Source organism: Leptopilina heterotoma, unplaced genomic scaffold (genome assembly GCF_015476425.1).
Source record: "Leptopilina heterotoma isolate Lh14 unplaced genomic scaffold, ASM1547642v1 Lhet_169, whole genome shotgun sequence".
In the NCBI taxonomy this organism is placed as follows: domain Eukaryota; kingdom Metazoa; phylum Arthropoda; class Insecta; order Hymenoptera; family Figitidae; genus Leptopilina; species Leptopilina heterotoma.
Window position 1 is genome coordinate 1,603,496 of NW_025110885.1, and position 14,579 is coordinate 1,618,074.

The window sequence follows — 14,579 nt, forward strand, 5'->3', positions numbered from 1 at the left end:
TTGAATATTTCTGAAAACGATTCAATGCAATGAAATTATTGTCCGATTAAAAAATAAAATTTAAATTAAATTACTGTCTTATTAAATTTTTGTCCATTAAGATTTATAACTGATTAAATATATTTTTTACTACTTTGAGATTTTATTCTAACGTAAAATTAAATTATACATTCAAGAATAATGAGAAATTAATTTTTTTAAATATATTATAATATTCCTATGATTATAGTTATGAAATTTTAATTGAATTTTCTAATAAAAAAGAATTTTCTGAATGAAATTTCTCTTTGACCTGAAAAGACGTTTGTGTCTGACTACACACATTTTTTCTACTTAAAAATAGTGACTCGCAGAATTTCAAACCTTACAAGAAATTTGTGTATATTAAATTTTTTCCGACTAAATAATTACTTCTTCTACTTGGAAATTTTATTAATTTCGTTTTTTTAAATAAATAAAAGAATACAAAAAAATAAATTTCCTATTATTAAGAATTTTTATAAAGTTCCTTTTTATTCGTTTTTTTAACTAGAGAAAAAGTTACATAAGACTATTTTGAGTCAAGTAAAAATTTCTTTTTTATCTCAAATATTAGTAGTAGAAACTCTTGTTTTAACTAAAATATTATTTTTAGTAGAAACTAATTTGTAAGAATGTAAATTTAATTAAAAAATCTTTTGTGTTTGATTGAATAAAATTTTTACACAAAACATTTTTATTTTTCTATTCTGTTATTTTTTTTCTATACTTCAATTTTTAATTTCATTTGAATGAGAAATTTTTGTTCCATGTTATTTTTTTTTGTAATTTTCGTCATTCTTTTAAAAAAAGTTTTTAATTTTTTTCTCGTCCAATAACTTATTTTTCTGCTTGAAAGTTTTTAAACTCATGATAAAAAACTTTGTTCAGTAAAAATCATTTTCATTAAATTATATCAAAAATTCATAATGCGTCTCAACTACACTTTTTCTACTTTGCAATTCAATTTGCTTCAATTTACTATTTTTTATACTTTATTTATTATTTTATTTTTTCTATATTTTTATAATATTTATTTTATTTTTATTCTACTTTTAAAACCTCGAAAAATTCAATTTTAATAATCCCAGTAATAATGCTTTTATGTAATGTAAAAAAAAAGTTATTTTACTCTTTTTTTAAAAAAGAAAATCAGACAATATTATTGTAGTTTATAATTTTCGTATAGAGGAGAAAAGTGATCTGTATTTATTATTATTATTATTATTGAAAGCGAATAATTAGGAATATGTATATATAAATCACATATTTAATTAGTTGCTTTCAATTCTGCAAAATGTTGAGTATATATATTTTCTATTTGATCTCTTCATCATATGTCAGTGGTTCCTGTTTTATATACTATACCTATCAAAAGTTATACACAATATTATCGATGTTTGACGTGCTTTGAAACAAAAGAGGATTATTTGTCTAAATTGAAGTGCGCACCACACGTGTACGGCAACGTGAATCGATTCTCATTCAACATGTACCCCTTTAGTACATTCGAGACGCTAATTTGTTCAAGATAATTATTTGTTTATCGGCTTATTTTCAATCGATAGAATTCTACGAATTTTTTTTTTTAATTCCCCTAATTTTCTTTATAAATAGTTACAAAATATAAAAATAACTCTGTAACGATTCGCGGAGAGTTTATTTGTAAAGAAATAAAATTGTTCTACAAACTTGCTGTTTCTCCCGATAAAAATTATTATTGTTTTTTGGGTAAATATTTTTTTGCGTGGAAAATATTTTTATTTTCTGTTTTTTTTTTAATTTCTTTATTTCTTGGTTTTTTTAAAATATTTTTTACTTCCAATATTTTGTACTTTTTTACTTCCTTCGTTATTTACATTCGAATTTTTTACGTACTTTATATTTTACTTTGTATAGTTTTTACTTTCTTCATTTTTTACTTCCTTTGCCTTTTATATTTTAATTTTTTACATCCGAATTTTTTACGTACTTTATATTTTACTTTCAATATTTTTTACTTGTTTTATTTTTTACTTCCTATATTTTTTTAACATTATTTATTTTTTTACTTCCTGTATTATTTACTATCTTTAATTTTACTTCCTTTTTTTACTTTTTATATTTTTACCTCCTGTAACTTTACTTCCTATTATGTTTACTTTCTGTATTTTTTAGATTCTTGTTTTTTACATCTTTTATTTTTTACCTCCTATATTTTTGAACTTTCTTTATTTTTTACATCCTACATTTTTTACTTCTTGTACTTTTTACTTCTCTCTATTTTTTACTTCCTGTATTTCTACTTTCTGTATTTTTTACATCCTGTATTTTTTACCTCCTGTATTTCTAATTTCTGTTTTTTTAACATCCCGTATTTTTACTTTATGTATTTTTTACTTCCTGTTTTTTTACATCCTTTAGTTTTTACTTCCTCTATTTTTTACTTCTCCCTATTTTTTAGTTTCTATATTTTTACTTTCTGTATTTTTTACTTCCTTTACTCTTGACCTTTTATATTTTTCACTTCCTGTATTTTTACTTCTTTCACTTTCTCTATTTTTTCTTTAAGAAGTAGATTTAATTTATTTATTAAAGTAGATTTTCACCATCCCGAAAAAAGTATATATCGATAGAAAAAATTTTTATTACAAATGAAAAATACCACCATAAACTATGAAAAAAAAAAAAAAAAAAAAAACAATTGTTTTGTAAAGTTTTTCGCAATCTCACCTTGTTGAGATGAATTTATTATTTTTTTGCTTTTTAATCAAAGTTTGTCGCATTTTTTAAAATAATCGTTAAAAAGTCGATTGATCGATTTGCATGAAAATGAACTTTTCTCTCGTTTCACCATTTTTTCCCTCTTTTTTTTTGTCAAGTCCTCTTCCCCCCCCTCCTCTCCTTTCTGGCACTATCTCAAATTACACGTTTCAGCGACACTTTCCAAATAAACGAACATTTGAATAAAATTGTTTACATTCTAACTTTCCAAACGGTTTTTTATTTCGCGCGCACGTGATACAGTGAGTGGAGAGTTGACGAAACTTTTTTGTAAATTTAAACAAGACATTCTTTACATTCAAGCAATTTTAAGTTTATATTCACTTTTCTATTTTTTAATAATGAATTTTATTCTTTTTTTTTTGAAAAAAAAAATTTTTTTTAATTGTATCCTTTTTTTGAAGAACTGTTTCGCGGTAAAAACAAAAATTTTATTTTTTTGATAATTTTTTTTTATTGTTTGGATATTGTAATTTTTTTTTTTTTTTAATTACTCTGATTTGAAATAAATTGACAGTAATCAGAGTATTATTTGTTGAAAAGTTTGAAATAAAATTCTTCTTTTTTTGTTAAGAAAGTGAAGTTATGAATAAATAATTGAAAGAATGAGTAAATAAATTAGTAGGTGAATAAATTAATTAAAGAAATGATTGATTAAGAAGTTGAAACACTCGCGTCTTTTTAATTCACAAGAGTTATCGAACTATTAAGAGGATCGTGTATCATCCATGGGGGTTGGCGGCTCAATGGGAGAACACGCGACGCGAGCGGCGTTTGCCGACTGTGAAAGCTCGTCGACTCAAAGCTTTATGTACGATTACCTGGACGCTTGCGCACCCTTCGACGACAGGTGCACCTGCACGCACACCGCAATTGCACCTGCGAGGCGCGCAAGCGTCCGGATAGCAATAATATACGAACATAGAGAAAGAGAGAAAAAGAGAGAAGAGAGAGAGAGAGAGAGAGTGAGAAAAGCGTAAACGCAAGTCTTGAAAATGTTACGTCTCCGGGGGAGTGTGAGAGCGTCGCACATTCACTCGCAAACTGAAATTGATATAACGGCTCATTTTATCCGTTACGATAACGGTAATAGTACAATCGTTAATGTAATACCGGCGCGACGAGATGAAACGACATTCCTGACGGGTCAAAGGATCTTTCATCCTTTCTTCCTCATTTCCGTTGTGTTTTAGTCTTTACTTAATTATCAGGGATCCCGAGCGGCGCGCTATCATAAATTTATATACACGAAATTACTCACTGAATGCAGGAGGAGGGAAGAAGGAAGAAATAGAAGATGGTGGGAGGCGAAGGAAGTTAATTTAGATGCGAATTAATTCTCTTGTTCTTGAGACAAAGACATGTATTTATTTCACATTAGGAGACTACAAAGCTTAAATGAACTTCCTTGACATTATTCAAAGGATACTGTACACCATCTTAATGAATATAATTCTTTAATTAATTTTAGAATATGCTTTTTTTAACATTTTGACAATTTTCTTTGGTTTATTCTCTAATAATTTAATTTTTGCACATTAAAAAATAATTTTTTCCTCATATTCTTTTTCTACTTGATAAAACTTTTTTATGTCTGACTAAAGACGATTTATCTACTTAGAAAATTAAGACACCAGACTGTGAAAATATTTATACTTTAAAGAGTTAACTATCTGACGGAACACAGTTTCTCTATTGTAATATGTTCCTGTCTGACTGTGAATTCGTCTTATACTTAATAAAACTTATTTGCCTGACAATAGACGATTTTTTTCAGTTCGAAATCTTTTTCTGCTGACGGTATAAAAATTTTCATTAACTTCAAAAGTGTTATTTGTCTCACCATAAACTTTAATTCTACTGACAACTCTTTGTCTGACTATAAATTTCTTTTCTACTTAATATGATTTTATTTTCCTAGCATTACTTTTCCTGTTAGAAAATATTCTTGTCTGACTAAAAATTCCTTTTCTATTTATTTAATCTTATTTATCTGTTTAAAGATGATTTTACTACTTAGGAAATGTTGAAGATGATAATAAATATTTCTTTACTTGAATAAGTGTTATTCGGTTGACTGCAAACAATACCTCTACTACAAATGTTGTTGTCTGACTATAACTTAATTTTCTACTTAACAGAAATTTTATTTTTCTGACATCATATGATTTTTCTACTTAAAAACCATTTAAAATCGTCTGTGGACAATTTTTTTAAAATAAAATGTTGTTTTTTAGATAGTGAACATTTATCTACTAAAGAATATTGTTGTCTGACTAAAAATACGTTTTCTACTACATTAAAATTAATTGCCTGACCAAAATAGATTTTTCTACTTAGAAATTTGTTACAGCTGACTGTAAACATTTATTTACTTGAAAGTGTTATTTGTCTACTAAAAAATGTTGTTTATTGACTATAACTTACTTTTCTAATGAATAAAACTTAATTGTCTGACTAAGCATGGTTTTACTACTTAGAAATTTGAAACAGCTAACTGTAAATAATTTTTTAAACAACGAAGTCTTATTTGACTTGCCATGAATATTTCTTCTACTAAAAATGTTGTTGTTTAAATATAAATTAATTTTCTACTTAATCAAACTTATTTTTCTGACTAACCATGATGTAACTACTTAAAATTTTAAAACAGTTTACTGTAAACATTTTTCAAACCACAAAATCTTATTTTATGACCATGAAAATTTCTCCTTTTAAAAAAAGTTGTTGTCTGATTATAAATTTATTTTCCACTTAATAGAAATTTTATTTTTCTGACATTATATGATTTTTCTACTTCAAAACTTTTAACTTTTGTTAAAATTGACATTTTTTTAAGTCGACTTAAAAATCTTATTCATCATATAGTTAACGATTTCCCTACTGAAAAATGTTGCTGTCTGAATATAATTTTATTTTCTACTTAATAAAAATGATTTGACATAATACAAAGTACAACTGATTTTTTTACTAAGAAATTGAACTGCTGTCGATTAAAAGAATTTAAGATCAAAACTTGGTTTTTATATAGTTCGCCCCTGATTGATATTTCTTTCCATTAAAAATTTTTATTTTTAAAATACATTCACATTAAAATTCTTTATTAAAATATATAATTTAAAAATTTAAATTTTTAATAAAAAAAAATAAAAATCTCTTTAGCTAAGGAGAAATTTCTTCTAATTCAAATTTCTTTTAACGCAATAATTTATCTTATTAAATTTTAAAAAATGATGAAATTTGCATAAGATCCACTTACCATTGAAGAGAATCTTTAATTGAAAGAGTGAATTAATTTCTAATTTAATATCTCAATTATTTTTTAGCACACTTTTTGTATTTTAATAATTATATTATCAAAAAAAATATTCTCTAATAAAAAAAACCTTATATTTTCAAGAGGTAAAAAATATTCTCGTATGATTAAATTATCTTTTTTTGCTGAAAAGCAACTTGAAAATTTAAAATATATCTGTCTAATAAAGTTATAGTATTTATTTTAATTAAAAACGTTTTAGTTATTTTTAATTTTTAATTTCATTGTACAGAGTGATCATTATTTATTTAAACAACTACTATTTTTATTTTGTGATCAATATTCCCTGTAGGAAGATTTTTTCAAACGTTAAGAAGAAAATTTGTCATCTGAAAAATTGATTTCAGATAAACCTCAAATCCGATTAATGTTTAATTATTTTTTGTTGACATTTTAAACATTTTTAGATATTTAAATCAAAGGGAAAATGAAAATGTATTATATAAAAAATTTACTACACTTTTAATGTGGTTTATCTCTACATTTTTTACAATTCTATTATATGATTAATAAAGTATGCGCTTGCACTCCCATATGTTGGTTGCGCGGTAGTTACATTTAACTAAGCGAATGGAATGGAAACTACTAATTTATTTTTAAAACTAACTCTGTATTTAACTGTGCTAAAACCGCCTAGCTTGGTACCCAGTCTTTAATCAATTATGTAAAACATTTACTGACGACTTCAACTATATTGTTGAATTTAAAACTCTACATCTATATAATAGACCTTTTTTCAATTTATATTTTAATTCGTCACTTCTTTGAACATTGAGAGCTAAAGCCAAATGAACCAAATTATAAAAAGACTCTATAATAAACTTTATGTGTGAATAATTAAAATTCTGACATTAAAAAAAAGGAAAAGTACACAAGGATTAAATAATAATTTTAATTTGTCTGGCTACGAATGATTTTTCTACTTTGAAATTATTTTTTGTTCCTTTAGTTGCAATATTCTTTATATCTGACTATAAATTCATTTACTACTGAATACAAGATTTCATGACTGGATATAAATGATTTTTCTACTTAGAAATTATTGTTTATTATTTCTACTTAGCAATTTGTTTAAAATGAATGTTAATATTTTTTTAATTAAAAAGTGTTACTTGGCTTACTGCAAAAAATTCCCTTACTGTAAATTTTTATTTTTCTGACTATACATTTTTTTTACTTATTTGAACTTTTTATTTTTCTGACTATGAATGAATTTTCTACTTTTAAATTTGTTATTAATTGTTAAAAACATTTGTAACACGAAAATGTTATTTTAGGACTTTGTACATATTTTTTGTTCGCCTATAATTTTTTTTGTACTTAAAAAACAATTTTAGTCTGACTATATATGATTTTTCCACTTAAAAATTTATGACAGCTGACTGTAATCGAAGTTTTACTGTAAAATTGTTGTCTGACTATAAATTTATTTTCTACTTAATAGAATTTTTATTTACCTGATATAATATGATTTTTCTACTAAAAATTTGTTGAAGCCGACATTTTTTAAAATTTAAAAATCTTATTTGTCAGATAGTAAACGATTTTCTTACTGAAAATTATTGTTGTCTGACTAAAAAATCTTTTTCTACTTATTGAAAATTATTTGCTTGACTAAAGACGATTTTTTCACTTAGAAACTTGTTACAGCTGACAGTAAAAATGTTCATTAAACAAAGTATTATTTGTCTGACCATATATAATTTCTCTACTGGAAAATGTTGTTGTCTGACTATATAAATGTATAAATTTCTTTTCTACTTAATAAATCTCATTTGCCTTACTAAAAATAATTTTACTACTTAAAAATTTCTTATACTTTTTTAATCAAACAAGTTTTATTTATCTGACAGAAAAAAATTTTTCCACTGAAAAAAGTTGTCGTTGTAAATTATATTTCAACTGTAAAAAATATTTACATGACTATAGATAATTTTTTTAATTAAAAATTTGTTTCAAATAAACTGTAAAAATTTGTATTAACTTTAAAGTGTTATTTGTCTAACCGTACTTTTTACAGTAAAAATTCTTTAAATTGTCTGACTATAAATTTTATTCTAACTTTTCTACTTCATTAAAAGAATGAACCAGAAAGTCAGAATGAAAATCTAAATAAATTTTTAATCATTTAACGCTTTTTAAAAAAATTTATTAATTCAGTAAATAAACGAAGAAAAATAAAAAAGAAAATAATTTTTGAGAAAAATTTCAAGCGTTTTATTCTACTGAAAAATGTTTGAAACTAAGAAATGTGGTTATATACATTAAACATGTAATTGCATGAAGTTAATCAAAGTGAAAGAAGTTCTTTTGTTTCGTCTCTTTATTTGTAGTCCATTTTTGTCTTCTCTCCTTTTTTTTTCTTTTTTTTATTTTTTGTCTTTTTTTTCTAAAAGTAAAGTGTTCATTCGTAGTGAATCAAATTTTCCATTTGCATTGCGCACGGGACATTTCTTTGTCTAGTGCACTCGTCGCGAGAGACATAGGCCTTGATGAGAAATGAGAAACACGAAGCACGAAGCACTGAGAAAGGGTGAGAGAAGACGGGGAATGAAAGGACGTGTCCCTCTGAAGAAAGTTGAGCGACGATGGGTATAAAGCTGACAAGAAAGTAGAACTGTACGCGACCAACTCTTTGAGATTCTGACGGTGCCCTTTTTACCCATGAGACTTGTATTCTGAAACCAACTGAATGAGGACGTTTCTCGCGTCTCTAGGACAAATTGATCGGAGATGGAGAAGCGTCAACGTGGTACCTTCGAGAGTCAACTCTCGTATAACGCAAGCACTTTCGACGATATGATTCTGCTCGAAATATTAACGAACTTTCAACAAAAGCAATTTCATATTAAATTGAACGTTGTCTTCAATTTTTTTTTTTTTTTTTTTTTTTGATCTTCTGTGAGAGGTAAAAATTGTATCAAATTTTTTCCAATATTAACGAAATTAGATTAAAATCTATTGTAGGAAAATTTAGCCGCGAATGTCTTTTTGTAGTTTTTATTTTTTTACATCAGGATTTAATTTGTCTGACAGTAAAAATTTTGTCTACTTGGAACAATTGCTTCCACTAACTGTATACAATCTTTCCACGTGAACATTTAACTGAGGTGACCAAAATCTGTTTTTTTAAATACATTTTTTTCCTCATTCTTAATATATTTTTTCCGTTTAGAAATTTGATTTGGCTGACTATAAACAATTTTTACTACTTAAAAATCATTTTCTATTGACTTTAAAGAATTTTGTTAATTTAGAAACAGGAATTTTTATTATAAACATTTTTGCTGATTAGAAATACAATTTGTCTGACGGTAAATAGTTTTACTACTTTAAATATTGATTGGTCTGGCTATAAACAGGTTTTACTACTTAAAAATAATTTTATTTTGACTGTAAAGAATTTTATTAATTTAGAAACAGGAGTTAATTATAAATATTTTTGCTGCTTAGAAATTCAATTTGTCTGACAGTAAATAGTTGTACTACTTTGAATGTTGATTGGTCTGACGATACACAGGTTTTACTACTTAAAAAACATTTTTTTTATCGTAAAAAGATTTGTTTATTTAGAAACAACAATTTTTTATTATAAACATTTTTGCTGATTAGAAATTCAATTTGTCTGGTGGTAAATAGTTTTACTAATTTAAATTTTGATTGGGCTGACTACAAACAATTTTTACTACTTAAAAATAATTTTCTATTGACGGTAAAGAATTTTGTTAATTTAGAAAAAGGAATTCTTTACCATAAATATTTTTGTTCCTTAGAAAGACAACTACAACTACAAATATTTTTTCGAACCGACAATTAGAACTGTCAGGCTACAATAAAATGTAACTACTTAAAAAATTAAAATTTTCTACTTAAAAATTAGTTTCGATTGGATACAAATAGTTTTAATTTACCTGACTATATATTTATTTTTACTACTTAGAAATCAATTTCCCTTTTAATGATTCTCCATTATTTTTTCTGTTTAGAAATTTTTTTTGACCATCAAAAAATGTTTTTTTTATCAAAAAATTAAAATTGTATGACTATAATGAATTTTCACTATTTTATGAAATAATTTCTTCTGACTATGAAATTTTTCTTTGTTTAGATAATTAATTTGTTAAATAGAAATATTCTTGATAATTAGAAATTCTTTTTGGCTGACATTAGATGCTTTTTCTACTTAAAATTTTCATTTGTCTGACTATATTAATTTTCACTACTAAATATAGGCGTAACTAAATATTATATTTTGTTGACTCTCTATATTTTTTCTATCTAAATGTTTATTTTCCTCTTGGGACATTCAATTTGTCTGTCAATAAATTCTTTTTCTACTTAAAATTTTAATTTTTCTATGCATATTTATTTTTACTGTTTATAAAATTTATTCGATTGTCACTCTGTATTTTTTCTAATTAACATTTTTGTCGACTATCAAGAAATGTTTTTTTTTCTAATGAATATTAGATCGGAAATTTGATTTTTCTGACTACATATATTTTTACAATTGAAAAATTTTATTTCATGGACTCTTCATATTGTTCTTCTATTTAAAAATTTATTTAAATAACACCGACTGTTTTTTCTACTCAAAAATCAAAACTTTTCAGATTTTAATCAATTTTCATTAAAAATTAATTTCATCTGACAAGGAAAATTGTTTCTACTTCGAAATATGAAATTTCGGTAAAAATAGAATTTTTAATAATTTAACAAATTTATGTTGGATTCAGAGGTTAAGGTCGATATTGAAATACTACGGGATTGCGAATTAGACAATTTATTGGAGATCGATGTGAACGAGTTGGATAACAAGATTGTACTGAGCAAGAGTGGTAGAGCGTAGCTCTCGATCATGCGCGGTATAAATGCATAGACAGGGGCGTAGCTTGTGTAATTTTATTGTGTATATTTAATAATTTAAAATTTAATTAAGGAACAATTATTCTCTTGAGGACAATTTTTTTGTTTATTTTAGTAGGTATTACTGGAAGATTTAGTAGTTTAAAGTGGTTCAATTAAAGTCAATCGCTGAAAATTTTACACCTCAATAAGCAAAATTAAGAATAGAATATATCGTTATAAATAATAAATACATGAATGGAAACAAGTTGTAATTGAATGAAAAGGATAAATATATAAATTGAATAAGTATATTATTATAAATATACGAAGTGGTCATTTCGTTTATTAATTATTTATTCGAGTAAAGAATTAAATAAATAATTGAATTAAATATGTAAATAGTTAGATAAATTATATAAATGAATAATTATCTCAAGTGAAAAAGTTCCCTGGAATGAGAACAAGAAATTCCCCTGAGTCACTTCCGCAAAATTCCCGGGAATTTCTCGGGTGTCACACCATGAATTTTTGTTTCTCACTTTTTTTTTACTCTCGGGAAGTTCTCAAAAAATTAATAATAATAATTAAAAATTGAAGGTTTTGTATTAAAATTCGTGGTAATTCTATAGTTTATGAGTTAAACAAAAAAGACTCAAAAATTCAGAATTTTCTCATGAATTCTAAAAATTAAATTTTTTTCACTACTTTTAATAAAAATTCCTGACTTTTCTCTGAATTCCCCATGTACGTTTTATTATTTTCAAAATTACTAATTTTATTTAAAAAAAGTGAGGGAGAAGTCAGCCGCATGCGTAAGCACGCGAATTTTTTCTAGTACTTAAATTAAATACTGAATAAATAAATAATTAAATAAACTACAGAAATAAATATTTGAATTGATAAAAAGTTAAACGGCACCTTTTCTGATTTGAATAATTTTTAAAACAAATTACCATATATCTATAAAAAAAAGGAAACTAGTGATAAAACATGATATTTGAAAAGCATTTTATTTTAAATGTATACTGGATGAAATCTGAAATGGAGTTTCAGAGCAAAATTGCTAAAAACGAAAAAAAAAATGGAATCTCTTAAATCACAATCTCCATTGCAGAAGAAACGCATCATAGGAGATTCCTAAGACTGTGAATTCCTCGAGACCCGATTAAGAAGGTCGGTGTGCAATCCCTCTTTTTCTAGTTGCCTTTTTTTCACTTTCTCTCTCTCTCTCTCTCTCTTTCTTTTTTTGCAATTTTCCTGCTCTTCGTTCATTCCTTTCGTTCTTCTTCTTTCACGTGATTTTGAACATTAAGATAAAAAGCAAATTAAAGTGCACCCATTTCGCGTTGGCGTCATCCTCAGAGGTGGATGGTTACTCATTACTTTGAGTTATTCGAATAATATTTCCACGTCTCGCTTAGGAAATCAATGCGTCTGGCTGGGCGCTGCATAATTCACGCCATACTGTCAGGCAGATTGAAGATTAATAGGTCCGATCGGACATTCGCTAATCGAAGCACTTACGGTTCTCTTCCTAGGGTGGAAGAAATCGATATTGGTTTTCAATGTTAAAGTTTTATTTTTAACTTTCAATGGAATACTCTCTTCTTTCTTCTCTTCTCTTCTCTTTTTTTTGTTTATTTTTTCATCAAAATAATACAAAATGGAAGAAAAAACTCGTGAAAAATTGATTCAACACGACATTTAAATTTTTTACACTTAAACAGCGATTTTCACTTTGGTAAGTGTTTATATTTGTGAATATAAAATACTAAATAGCGTGGTGATGGGAAAAAATTGTAATTGACGTTAAAATAGATTGAAATTTTATAAACATATGTGTGTATGTGCTTTTATTGTATTTGCTTCCAGTATAACAATAGTTAGTTGATTAAATATCGATTTAATTTTTTTTTTTATTTCTTCGATGCTTTTGTTGTAGTTTAATGTAAAATGAGAATCTTCCAAGGTGCAAAGAACGCTTTCTGCTATCTATGACAATAGCTTGACTATTCTAATTTAAACTTTTGCTTTTGATGGAAAAATTAAAAACGACAATTTACTATTCTTTGGCTTTAATTAGATCTGTTTTTTAAACTCAAGAAATTTTTAATGTCTTTCTGTAAATATTTTTTTTAATCCGAAGTATTTTTGACGAACTGCTTTCTTCTACTTAGAAATTAAAATTTTTTTAATATACATATTTTTTAGTATTTTTTTTTAGTAGCTAATTTTATTCTTCCGAAAATTCACGCAATTATTTGACTTGAAATTTTTACTTGTCTGACTATAAATGCTTTTTTTACTTCTTAAAGGTTTTCTCTAAGTAACAAAAAATAATATTTTTTCTACTTAAGAGTGTGATTTGGTAGATATTAAAATGATGCTCTTCCAAAAAATGAGGTTTACCTGACCGAACACATTTTTTCTACTATAAAAAAAATATGTGTCTGGCTGGCTAAAAACGATTTTACTACTTGAAAATGTGATTTGGATAGTTTTAATATACTTATATACTAAAAAAAGTGGTTTGTCTGGCCTAACACAGTTGTTCTACTTAAAATATGTATCTGGCTGACTAAAAATGATTTTACTACTTGAAAATATAATTTAGCTGACATTTAATAATTCTCTACACTCTAAATCTGAATCAGTAAAAATGTCACTGATGTCAATTCAGTAGACGAGTTTTCTTTAATTCATTAATAGGATTTCACTCAGAATCAGTAAAAACCATTGATATTGCGAGTGAAATTCCACTGATTCATAAGAAAAATTCGACCACTGAATTGAAATCAGCAAAATTTTTACTTATTCAAATTTTGAGTGTTCTAAAATATGTGGTTTGTCTGACCACATACACTTGTTCTACTTAAAATTTGTATTTGTCTGACAATAAATGCTTTTTCTACTTCTTGAAAGTGTCATTTAACAACAAATAATTTTTTCTTCTTAAGAGTGTGATTTAGCTGAAATTAAAATGTTTCTCTACTGAAAAATATGGTTTGCCTGACCGAACAAATTTTTTTCTACTTAAAATTTGTATCTGGCTAACTAAAAATGATTTTTTTACTTAAAATTTGTATTTTCCTGACTATAAATGCTTTTTCTACTTCTTAAAAGTGTCATTTAACAACAAATAATTTTTTCTACTTAAGAGTGTGACTTAGCTGAAATTAAAATGTTTCTCTACTGAAAAATATGGTTTCCCTGACCAAACAAATTTTTTTCTACTTAAAATTTGTATCAGGCCAACTAAAAATGATTTTTCTACTTGAAAATGCGGTTTGGCTGATTTTAAATATTTCTCTAATAAAAAAAAAGGTTTTTATGACCGTAAAAATTTGTTCTACTGAAAATTAGTATTTGTCTGGCTACGAATGTTTTTTCTACTTATAAATACGATTTGTCCGACTTTAAATACTTTTCTACTGAAAAATAATATTTTTGTCTGACAGTATATTCACTTCTTCTACTTAAAATTGTATACGTCTGACTATAAATTATGTTTCTACTCAGAATAGTAATTTTGCTGCCTATAAATATTTCCTATTAAATATTTTTTAATAATAAGTTTTATTTAAAACTATGTGATTTGTCATATCACACAGATTTTTTTGAAATGAAAAATTTT

General features: G+C 25.4%; 1 protein-coding gene across 5 annotated transcripts in view; it reads right to left on the reverse strand.

Annotated features, from left to right (window-relative positions):
* LOC122499530 (cell adhesion molecule 1-like) overlaps positions 1–3,941 on the reverse strand; it is a 76,490-nt gene extending 72,549 nt beyond the window's left edge. For 2 of the 5 annotated variants that reach the window (XM_043607943.1, XM_043607944.1), the window contains exon 1: positions 2,731–3,139. The gene's annotated coding sequence lies outside the window, so the exon portion shown is untranslated. Of the gene's footprint in view, positions 1–1,386; positions 1,427–2,730; positions 3,140–3,471 lie in introns of those variants that run through there. The other 3 variants (XM_043607941.1, XM_043607940.1, XM_043607942.1) reach the window with 3 other exon arrangements.
* Positions 3,942–14,579: the final 10,638 nt, after the last annotated feature.